Raw genomic sequence first — 10,587 nt, 5'->3', positions numbered from 1 at the left:
GGAAACTTGGTCCCTTTCTTTAAAGGTAAATGACCTTCTAGAGGTGGGGGCAGACTGTGATTATACCCTGCAGGGAGGAGGAGAGGCTGAAAAGGAACTAGGCAATGAGGAAGGCCAGAAGGGGGATTTTGAGGGAGATATATCAAAAACTTGCCTGCCGAAGAACCAGGGACCGAGAAAGCCCAGAGCCTGTGGAAGGCTATATCTCAGACATTATCATAAATCAGATCCAGAAAGCCAAGAGCTGCCTCAGTGTTATATGTCTGAACTGGCAAACACCAGACCCAGAGATGGAGAGTAAGCCAAGAGCCTACTGAAGCTATATCTGTCACTGGCAATGACTAGAGCAAGAGAAGCTGTGTTATTCTTTCTGCTAGTCACTCTATTGTTTATTCTATTAATAGTGATCTGATTGTAGCCTGTATCTTTTAATATCATTTTAGTGCTGGAATAACTTTGTTTTTTATTGACTTGCTTGTAATCAGTTTGGATAATACTTATATAGGCTGCTTTGTCTTCCGTGTGACTTAAAACAGAGTTATACTCTGCACGCATGAGTCGGAGCATCCTCTGAACTCAAATATCCATTGTTTCTGTAATTCAGAGAGCACTCAATAGTACAAACCCGACGCGAACGCACCGGCACGAAAGAGCCTGCCGGTCTGTGCCAGTCTGTGCTGGGCAGGAAGGGCTAGAAGCTGAACCCCTTGCAAGATGGGCATTGCGGAGGTCTTTTCTGCAAATGCTGCAGAAAGAGGACTCCGTAGAGATACCACGTCCATCACAGGAGTTCTGTCGCACAAGGATCCGATGGAAGGTACTGTTTGTTCTGTTGGACGGCTTAACTGTGTGACACCTTCCTTGCATGATGAGGCGGGTTGTGTGCTCGAGGAGTTAATACCTGTCAGCCCGGTTATGCTCCCCATCTTGCAGATCTGCAATGTGGATGGTGTGAAGACTGAGGAGAGTTTGTATATGGGGGAGATGATTAGGTCAACTCCAAGTTCCTCATTATGGGTGACATTAACCTGTGGTTGGGACACGAAGAGGATGCTGCCGCACTAGAGCTACAATCTGCTTTGTTAGATCTTGGATTAAAACAATTGGTTAATGTGCCCACTCATTGTCTGGGACATACCCTAGACTGGGTTGCCTGTCATCAGGTTGATACTACTGAGGCACTTATTTCACCATGTCCTTGGTCGGATCACTCCTTCGTGGAATTCAGTCTTGATGAATTTTCCCAGAGAAGAGAAGGGTATGAATAAGGTGGGGGTCTTGACCAGAGATCCTCATATATCTGACGTCTCTAAGAAGTCACATTACCAGCTGCACCTCCTCAGAGGTATTCTTCCCTTCCTCTCCTTCCCCCAGAAGCTCACTGTCTCCCGAGCCCTGGTTCTCTCAAAGCTGGACTACTGTAACAGCCTCTATCTTAATCTGCCTGCCTCCACTCTCCGCCCTCTGCAACTCATCCAGAACAGAACTGCAAGACTTGTCCTTGGCCTCAAGCCCAGGGACCGTATCTCTCCAGGACTGAAATCTCTACACTGGCTCCCAGTGGCTGCGAGGATTAAGTTCAAAACCATCTGCATTGTCCACAAGGCCTTCTGGGGCCTGGGGCCTAAATACCTTCCACTCTCTCTTCCTAAATATCTTCCTTCCCGACCCCTACGCTCATCCGTCTCCAACTCCCTCAGGGTCAGCCGCTTGTCGAAGCAACGAGCTGGGGGTAGATCTCTCTCCGTGGCAGGGGCCTCCCTCTGGAACAGCCTTCCTGCCTCCCTGAAACTTGAGGAGAACCATCTCCGGTTCCGGAAGCACCTCAAAACCTTCCTCTTCACTTCTGCTTTCTCTCTCCCTCTCCCCTGCTAAATTCTTCACCTAAACTGCACTGATTCTGCAACTGGGCCACTCTCACCGACCTCGGTCCTGGGCCCAGTCACTCTTCACTTGCACTGCCTCCCTGGCAACCCCTGCACTGCGGGACTGTCTCTGTATCCCTACAGCCCACCCTCCCCAGCACTTGTCTGCACTTACCTTGCACTTGCCACCAGCTGGCCCTATTTATTTATTATTTTATTTCTATTCTACTTATTTGTACTGCACTCTCTCCCTCCTCCCCCTTCCCCTTGCACTTTTTCCCTTCCCCCTACCCCTGCACTTGCACGGTCTGAATGACACCTGGCCTAGTAGGATCGTTGTCCGTCTTCCCCTTGTTCCCCCCTCCCTGCCTCGTCGCGCCTTGAAACACTTGTGTATAGGCGCGTTACAAATGCCATATCATATCATATATAAGAGATATTAAGCATATTTCGGTAGACAGAGTTGAACCCATGTTTGCCTCTCAGGGGTCACGGTTGGACTTGACCTCTCAAGGGCATGGCAATTTCTATTCTCACTAGGATTAAGACTGTGGCTGATACTCTTGCACCCTTAAAGAGGAAACTGTATAAACAGGACACCAAACGTAATCTTTGGTTCTCCCTGGAGCTAAAGTCTCTAAAGAGTACTACTCTGAAACTCTTCTATATCTGGATTGACTAGGTCGACTTTATCTGCATATACGACGGAGGCCAGATCTTAAAAAGCAGCCATTATGGAATCTAAAAAGAATTTCTTTAACACTAGGATCAAGAATGCCCAGTCTGATACCAGGGAACTATTTAGAATTTTGAAAGAACATGAAACAATGAATATGACGGATCCTGAACGATTGATCAAGGATAAGACCTGGTATTCGGGCATCCAGCAGTCTATGCAAGAGAAACTTAGTAGCATCCGAGCAGATATTGATGAGAAACAAGCTAATCTATCTGGTGCCGACATCCTAAACTCAGAGTGGGTCTTTGAGAGATGCCCTTCTATTCCCACCTTTAATTTCAACACTATCTCAATTGGTGAACTAGAATTGATTATAAATCAACTAAAGGGCACTAAATGTAAAAATGTCATGTCGGTGACCATGATTATTAAAGCCTGTTCTCCTACTCTACCGTCATCTATCTGTAAATGTATTATACCTCCTTGGAAATGGGCGTTGTCCCACAAGACCTAAAAAAGGCTTGGGTTACACCCATATTAAAAAAACAGGACTCTCCACTGATATTCCCAATAATTTCAGGCCTATCACTAATACACCATTCCTCCTGAAAATCTTGCACCAGGTGGCCTACAGACAGATATTGAAACATGTGAAGGAACATCCCATTCTTAATGACTTTCAGTCAGGTTTTAGGGCTGGTTTTGGCACGGAGTCAGCACTCTTAGAGCTTAAATCTAAACTACTTCATTGTATGGATAATGGGGAGGCCTCCCTTCTTATGCTTTTGGACTTGTCAGCATCATTCAATCTGGTGGACCATCACATTTTAGCCACCAGGTCGTTGGGTGAGGTTACAAATTTCTCCCCTGATGCGACTCAGTAGATGCTGTCCTTTCTCAACAACCGAGAGAGTTGTGTATTTGGCCTGGAAGCAGAAGCTGCACCTATTATTGTCAGCTTTGGGGTGCCTCAGGGCTCCTGCACCTTTCCATGTTTATATAACCTCTTTACCTTTCGATTCTTTGCCATGTTAGCACATGAGGGGGTTATTTTTTGCTAACTTTGCGGATGATACACAGTGTATCATCCCCCTCTCAGGGAATCATGACTTGGATGAAGTATTGATTAATAAAACCCACCTGTTGATTGAGTCTTGCATGGTACAGAACAAACTAGCCTTAAACAGAGGTAAGACTGAGCTTCTAGTTGTTGGCTCGCCTAATATGATACGAAAACTGGGTACAGTATATGACTGCTTCCACATAGATGTCAAAATCTGTCCACTTAAGAAAGTTAAGACGTTGGGGGTCGTTTTAGACCAACATCTTACCATGAAGCCCCATTTCTTTAGCATTGTATCGTCATGCGCTTATTACATTAGACTCCTGGCTCATCTTAGACCCCTGATTTCTCAGACCAATGCAGAGACGATAGCAAAGGCAACAGTAGGAGCCAAGATCGATTATTGCTCGAGTCTCCTGATAGAAATTAACAAATCTATCTGCAAGAAACTTTAGGTCGTCCAACATGGAGCGATAATGGTGGTATTGGACTTCTCGCATAGAGATCATGTAACTACAGCGAGACGCTCACTTCACTGGCTCCCGGTGAAATCCAGAATTCAGTTTCAAGTCCTGGTTATTACCCAAAAGTGTAGGCCATGTAAAATGCCTGCATTTCTACAACCCCTGCTCACAAAAAAAATCACAGTAGAATGCTGAGGTCTAATATTCAGGATCTACTATTGACTCCTAGATGTAGAACTGAGAAGGCTTTAAAAGGAGCCTTTTATGCGGTAGCTCCTAGGATCTGGAATGATCTGCCTTGGGACGTAAGACGCATTGAATCCACAGATATGTTTAAAAAGAGTCTGAAGACTCTATTGTTTGCTTAGATTTCTTTCTTGGTTTCAGATCATTGCTCTGTCTCCTTTACACTATTGAATGAGTCATCACCCCCTTTATGTTTTCTGTTATAAGTCGGTCTGCACCCTGAAGCCTATGGGGCTATGTGTGGTCTTATAAATTTAATAAAGTAAAGCCAAAGAGACTAATGTATCATAGGTACTCGCACATATCAGACGAAGAGGAGGATAGTAAACCACAAACCTGTTGATGGCTATATCTCAGACAATGGTTGGAGAACGGACGGTCATGCCAAGACCAAGTATTGTTGGTTTACTCCATTTTATTTGTGGAAGTCTGTACAAGTAGGGGCTAATGTAAATAGAAAACTGGGACTGACCCACAAGAATTAATAGGACAGTGTTCTTCCAAAGAAATCTCTCCCGATGGGAAGGTAGTTCGGCCTTCTAGCCCTGTGACAAATCCAGTGCATTCATCGCCTCTCCCCAAGAGGAAGCCACCCCCTTTGGGACTAGGGAGCCCGCTGGGCTTGACACCTCCTAGGGGACAGGTTAAGCAGGATCCCACTGGAGGTGACTCCCCACTAAGGGATATGTATTCCGGGGAGCGTAATACATATCCTAGTCTCAGGAAGCTAATGTCTTTATTTGCTATATGGGTCTAGCATGAGACAACTGTGAATATTCATAGAGAAGTAGCTGGTGTGGTTTCTGACCCTTTGCTGTTTCTACCCTTGCATGAAGCTCCAGACCAAAGGAGTGTTTCATCTTCTTGCAGGGAGGAACATAAAGGTCTCATGAGACCGGTGCACAGGAGCGGAAGAGCAGGAGAGAAAGACGGAAACCTGGAGAGTAACGCTGATGATGGTACATTCCCCTTTGAGGCAGAGCCAGGAAGCAGTCCCACACAGACAGTGCAGAGGAACGAGAACGCCCATAGAGCGCTGCCTCCTGTGAGAAGGCCAGGAGCTGGAGAGGCTCTGCCCTCCCCCCTAAGAGAAAGGTGATGTGACCTAACAGTAAGGAGGAGAGACTGGAACTGCGTTTCCCTATCTGCCGAAGAGGCCGCCTCACCTGAGAAATGTTGCTGCAGCAAACCAGGTACGCAGTGAGTCCAGGGACCTGGGAAGAGGGTGGTGTGAGAAACCAAATGGTGTCTCGCCTACTAGTCCCTGGAAATCTCACTCTCAGGTAGCCAGGGTATGGCCATCGCCTTTGGATCCAGACCCTGGGGGTGGACCAGTGCTGGTGGATCAGCTGGGTGAGGGGTTTTCTGGGGGTAGGGATGAGGCAACTGATGGTTAGACACAGTATTCCCCCCTTTTCCCGTCCCCATACCCGATGCTATTTTATAGGAGTCTCCAATAACCCAACTCCCCCCTTTCTGCACAAACACATTGCGATGAAGATGGTGACTGAGAGTAAAGCGGTTAACTCTTACATATCTCATTGGACATGTCCTGCTAATCGGGTCAGGCAAAGTCAAGCACTTTACTTTAATACATCTGATACCCATTAGCTCTCGCCACACAAATAAAAGGCGGAACATAGAGACACACTCTGAGCAAGGCGGAACACGAGAAGGAGCAGATCTTCCAGGGCGAAGACAAACCTACTGGAGCAGGATGACCGATCGAGGGATTAGAACAATGGGTAGAGAAACCCTGAAGTTCACTGAAGGAGGTAGTTGCCTCTGGGAAGTCATCAAGGAGACGTGGTGAAAGCCAAATCTCAAACATGAAGAAACCTGCATTGTTTCAAAGACGACAGCCACCCTCCTGGGTGAACGACAGAGTTGGGTAGGCGAGGCCAAGCCTGTGGTACTAACCTTGACTCCTGAATCAAAGCCGCAGAGACAATAAAGGAACGCGCACAACCGGTGAGTTAATTAAACCGATGAAAGGCCGGTTTGTGTCAAGGAAAGATTGAAGCAGCAACAGTGTATCTCACAAGTGATGGTTGCGCACACGCGGATGAGACCTGAAAGAAAGCTAAGCAGTGATGAACTTTTAAGTGGCTGATAACTGTGAAGCCAGTGATACAGAGCAGTGGAGTGGTCCGGCGAATGGAAGTAGACCAACCGAAAGGCTCCGCAAAATGTGAAATGTGTAATAAAATGGCAAAGGAACTTGAGATGCGTAATGGTCAAGATTAACCCCGGCAAAATGGGAAGTGAAAAGGTGAATGCTTGAAGAGAAAGATTTCTTTGAACTTTTGTGCTTACTGAACTACTGAGACCAAGAGACAGTGGGGAAATTAACATACAAGTGTGAGCTGAAGAGAAAGTCGAAGTGGTCCTGTGGAGGTCTATGGTAAAAGCCTTGCACATTCGAAAATCTTCGACATCAGGAAAAGGTCAGAGCCCCGACTGGTGGAGACCGAAAGTGTGATAAGTTAGGGGAAGGGAACCCCTAACGAATGTGAATTAAGCTTGGGGAAGGGAAGCCCTGCAAGTGCTGTGATTGAGAGGTCCGATCCCGGGTGAGGGAGACCTATGTGAACTGTTAAAGCTTTGAGGGGTCCGAACCCGACTGAGGTAGACCAACGTGATCTTCTTGGTTGAGCTGTGAAATAACATTTTTAATGCTGCAATAAGTGATTTTAACGTGGAAGGCCAGGTGGGCCTCGATCCACGTTTTGAACTGCCTTTGTTTTTAGAACCTGAGCCAGAGTGTGTCCTCCTGTCTATGGGGGGCATTTTACTTCCTGCTGTCCAACGTGGGGAGGAGAGCTGACTCAGTCACTTTGATCCGTTATGTTTTAACACTGATTTTCCTTTGCATACATATTTCTCATTACACACATTTTGTATAAGAGATAGAGTAGGCATTAGGTGTTGTTGGTATAGGCCATTTTGATTTGACAGAAACTTAGTAGGACTGTTTTTTTTTTATTATTTGATGGTAGAGACTACTCTCATCACAGCTATAGGGCAAAGCAGGAGTTTTTTCAAACCCCAAAAATTGAATAAAGGTTTTGAAACTTGTACCTCTTGTGTCAGTGTCATACTTGTGATACCATGCCTTCCTTATATATGTTGTCAGGGTGGGATATGACTCAATTGAGACAAATTGGGGGGACCCTAAAATTCCTGCAACTTAGTCAGAGAGCCTCAGACCCCTCTACCACCACAAAGGTATCCATAGTCTTTGATATTTGTAAGCAGCAAAGAAGCCACTATCCCTCCTGGGAATAGAGGGATGATTCCCACTGACTTACTTCTATAACCCCCTGCGGGTTGTTATAAAAGACTGGCCCCAAAATCTGGCCTAGCCTGGGAATTTTATCTGTCGTAGCAGGCGTTATAGATCCAGACTTTCGGGGAGACATAAAAGTTCTCTTACAGAACCATGGCGAAACCCTGTTTTAAATACATCCTGTGGACAAAATTGCACAGGGAATTCTTAAAAGCTCTATTTCCCCACTTTGAGGAAGAAACTGAACCAGAGAAAACTGAGAGAGGTAACTTAGGCTTTGGAGACGCAATGATATACGTACCACCGAAGCAAAAAGGGAAGAGGAATCTACCATGGTTCCTGACCTAGCCTTCGCCCAGCGGAATTATACAATACTCGCAGAGGCGTTCTTACAAGTGATTCCTGAGGAAGGAGGACATGGAAAGGGAAGCCCCATTTTCTTCCTGAAACAGGGAATACTATATAGAAGGGAAACCTCCAGTGAAGACTCAATTAGTAATACCAAAAACACATTGCAAGATCGTGCTAGAGATTGCACACTCTCATTTGACAGGGGGACACTTGGGACAATCTAAAACCCAAGCTCACATCAGTGGGAAATTCTATTGGCCGTGTATCCATGCTGACATAACGAACTTCATTCAGACATACGAGATATGCCAAAGTAACAGCTCACATATTCCCCTACTTGCCCCCCTAAACCCATTACCGATAATAGAAGTGAGTTTAGGGCCCTTTTGGAACGTGCATGCAATGGATAGGTTTATGCAGAATAACTGAGTCCAAATAACCGAACCAACTCAGGAAGATGGAAAGGTACTGTTTTATGAACAAATATCAAAAACAGGGAGTTACAACGAACATCAACGGACGTATTCTTGATTTCTCTCAGCGATCTTCTTTTCATAAAACAAAGGTTATATATAAAAAATACGTCAGAGGTGACGTCCCACTACATGGCAAATAATGAAAAACTTACTAGGGATCTGGATTGGATTAAGGGGAACATCTAAGTATATTATCTATAGGAACTAGGATTGTAATTGGCTGCCCGCTGTCAGGCGGACAACATGTGCCTACATCTAAAACATGTATTCTTCAGAAACATTAGATACACGGTTTCTCATTGGTTTTCAAACTATAAGGTCCTTCGTAATATGGACCACCACGATTGGTTGGCATGCTTGTGCCATGTCTGGAACATTCAGTTCACTTAGCATGTAAGCCCAGTCCCAGGTGCGAGGAGATGGGGCCTGACACTACCTCCCCACCCAATTAGCCCAACATCTCATCACCCATGCCTTTTGCCATGAAGATTGTCTTTGAACTTGGCCTTGCAAAGTATCCTTGTCTCTGAGAATACACAGGAGTGAGGGCACTCGCTATCGTGTTCTAGGACTCCAAGTATGAACTCTTATTTTCATCCTTGGCTCACGTGACAGGTTGTAAATGCTCTAAATGAATAAAACTTGCCACTCTTGATGTTCTTCTTTACACCTTAACAAGGGATGATTCATCCTTTGCACGTTCACTCCTTTCTGGAATAGATAGCCGACCTTGGCTGCTTCAGTCTTGACTTCAGGCGAGGCATCTCCACGATTCAGCTTATTCTTGCTGCAACATAGTTTTTCCCTTTCCTCTTCACGTGTTCTGGCTTACTAAATTCATGATACCGATTTCCAGCTCCTATACAATGGCGGCTCTGCCGGCATTCTATTCAAAACGTATAGCCAGCTTCTATGATGACTTAGTCTACTTGCGTTTCAGCATCTGTACACTTATTGAATGGTTGATTGCCTGCAGCATTTTGTGCACATGTAATCTTCTTTTTCATATTTAAAAGGTCACTTGATTCTTTATTTCGTTATTAGTTGTCTTCAGCCATTATTTCAAGACGTTGTTCATAATCTTGTGACGTCACAGGCTTCTTTTCTTGTTCTTTTTCATATTCCTTCATGGAGTTCCTTCCTTAGGTTATCATCACTTTGGGGATACATTCGATAGGGTTGTCTCACCGGGTATCTTCTTGCAAACACACGTTGCGGTATTGGCACAACTGCTGGTGTCAAACATGGCACAATCTCAGGCTTCCAACATATGGGAGGTAGGTGTCACAACCCTCAACCCGAAGCCCCCCTGGCCTACCCATGGGCCAGGGGGAGCCTTGACCCCAGTCTCCACTAAATCCCAACCTAGGCCTTCTTGGGGCCAGTCCTCTTTTACCTGGACTTCTTAATTGAAGCTATTTAAACCACGCCCGACTGCACTGACACGCTTTGCGTTAGTTTGCAGTTCTGCAACGTGACGCTCACCGTGTTCAGCTTCAGCCACGAACCTCGGATAAACAGCATCTGCAGAAAGAGAAAGAAGACATTGTTAGAAAAGGTTGCAGTTTACCTGAATTCCATCATTAGCGGTCCTCAGCTCTTCCGACCTGCACCCTGGAACCAGCGCTCCTTCGGATCGACGGACCTGCAGAAAGGGAAAGACAAGGCTTTAGATATTTACACAATTAACGAACTTCGCCAAAAGGCTTACCTTCCCACTCGCACTTCATTCCGCGACATCTCTGGAATTCTACACTCCAGCGGAGCACAGCGACCTGTGAAGACAAAAGATAACAGGCTAGTAAAGGCAAGGCACCTTAGCGCTGTGTTAAGCGCCAACTTGCCGCGTTTAGGCGCTCCGAAAACGCTAATACTTACCAGCGAACCCCAAATCCAATCTTCGCCATGAATTGGACTTCCACGTTCCTAAGGAAGAGGAAAAAGACTTTGTTAATTCCAGAAAGGATTGCTAGGACAGCAAAACATCATAGCAATGAGACCTACCTCAAAGGCTCACGTCGGGCCGGCATCAGTGAAGTAACTCGACCGCCATAGCCCGCAAAGCACCACGCGCCCCTGCCGAGACAGCAGGACGGAGAACCCGCCAACATCAAGAACAAGGTGAGAGGAAGCCCAGAGGGACCGTAGACATAC

This window comes from Ambystoma mexicanum, chromosome 5q (genome assembly GCF_040938575.1).
Source record: "Ambystoma mexicanum isolate Mex_15411 chromosome 5q, UKY_AmexF1_1, whole genome shotgun sequence".
Taxonomy (NCBI): domain Eukaryota; kingdom Metazoa; phylum Chordata; class Amphibia; order Caudata; family Ambystomatidae; genus Ambystoma; species Ambystoma mexicanum.
Note: the sequence above shows the minus strand (reverse complement) of the source record.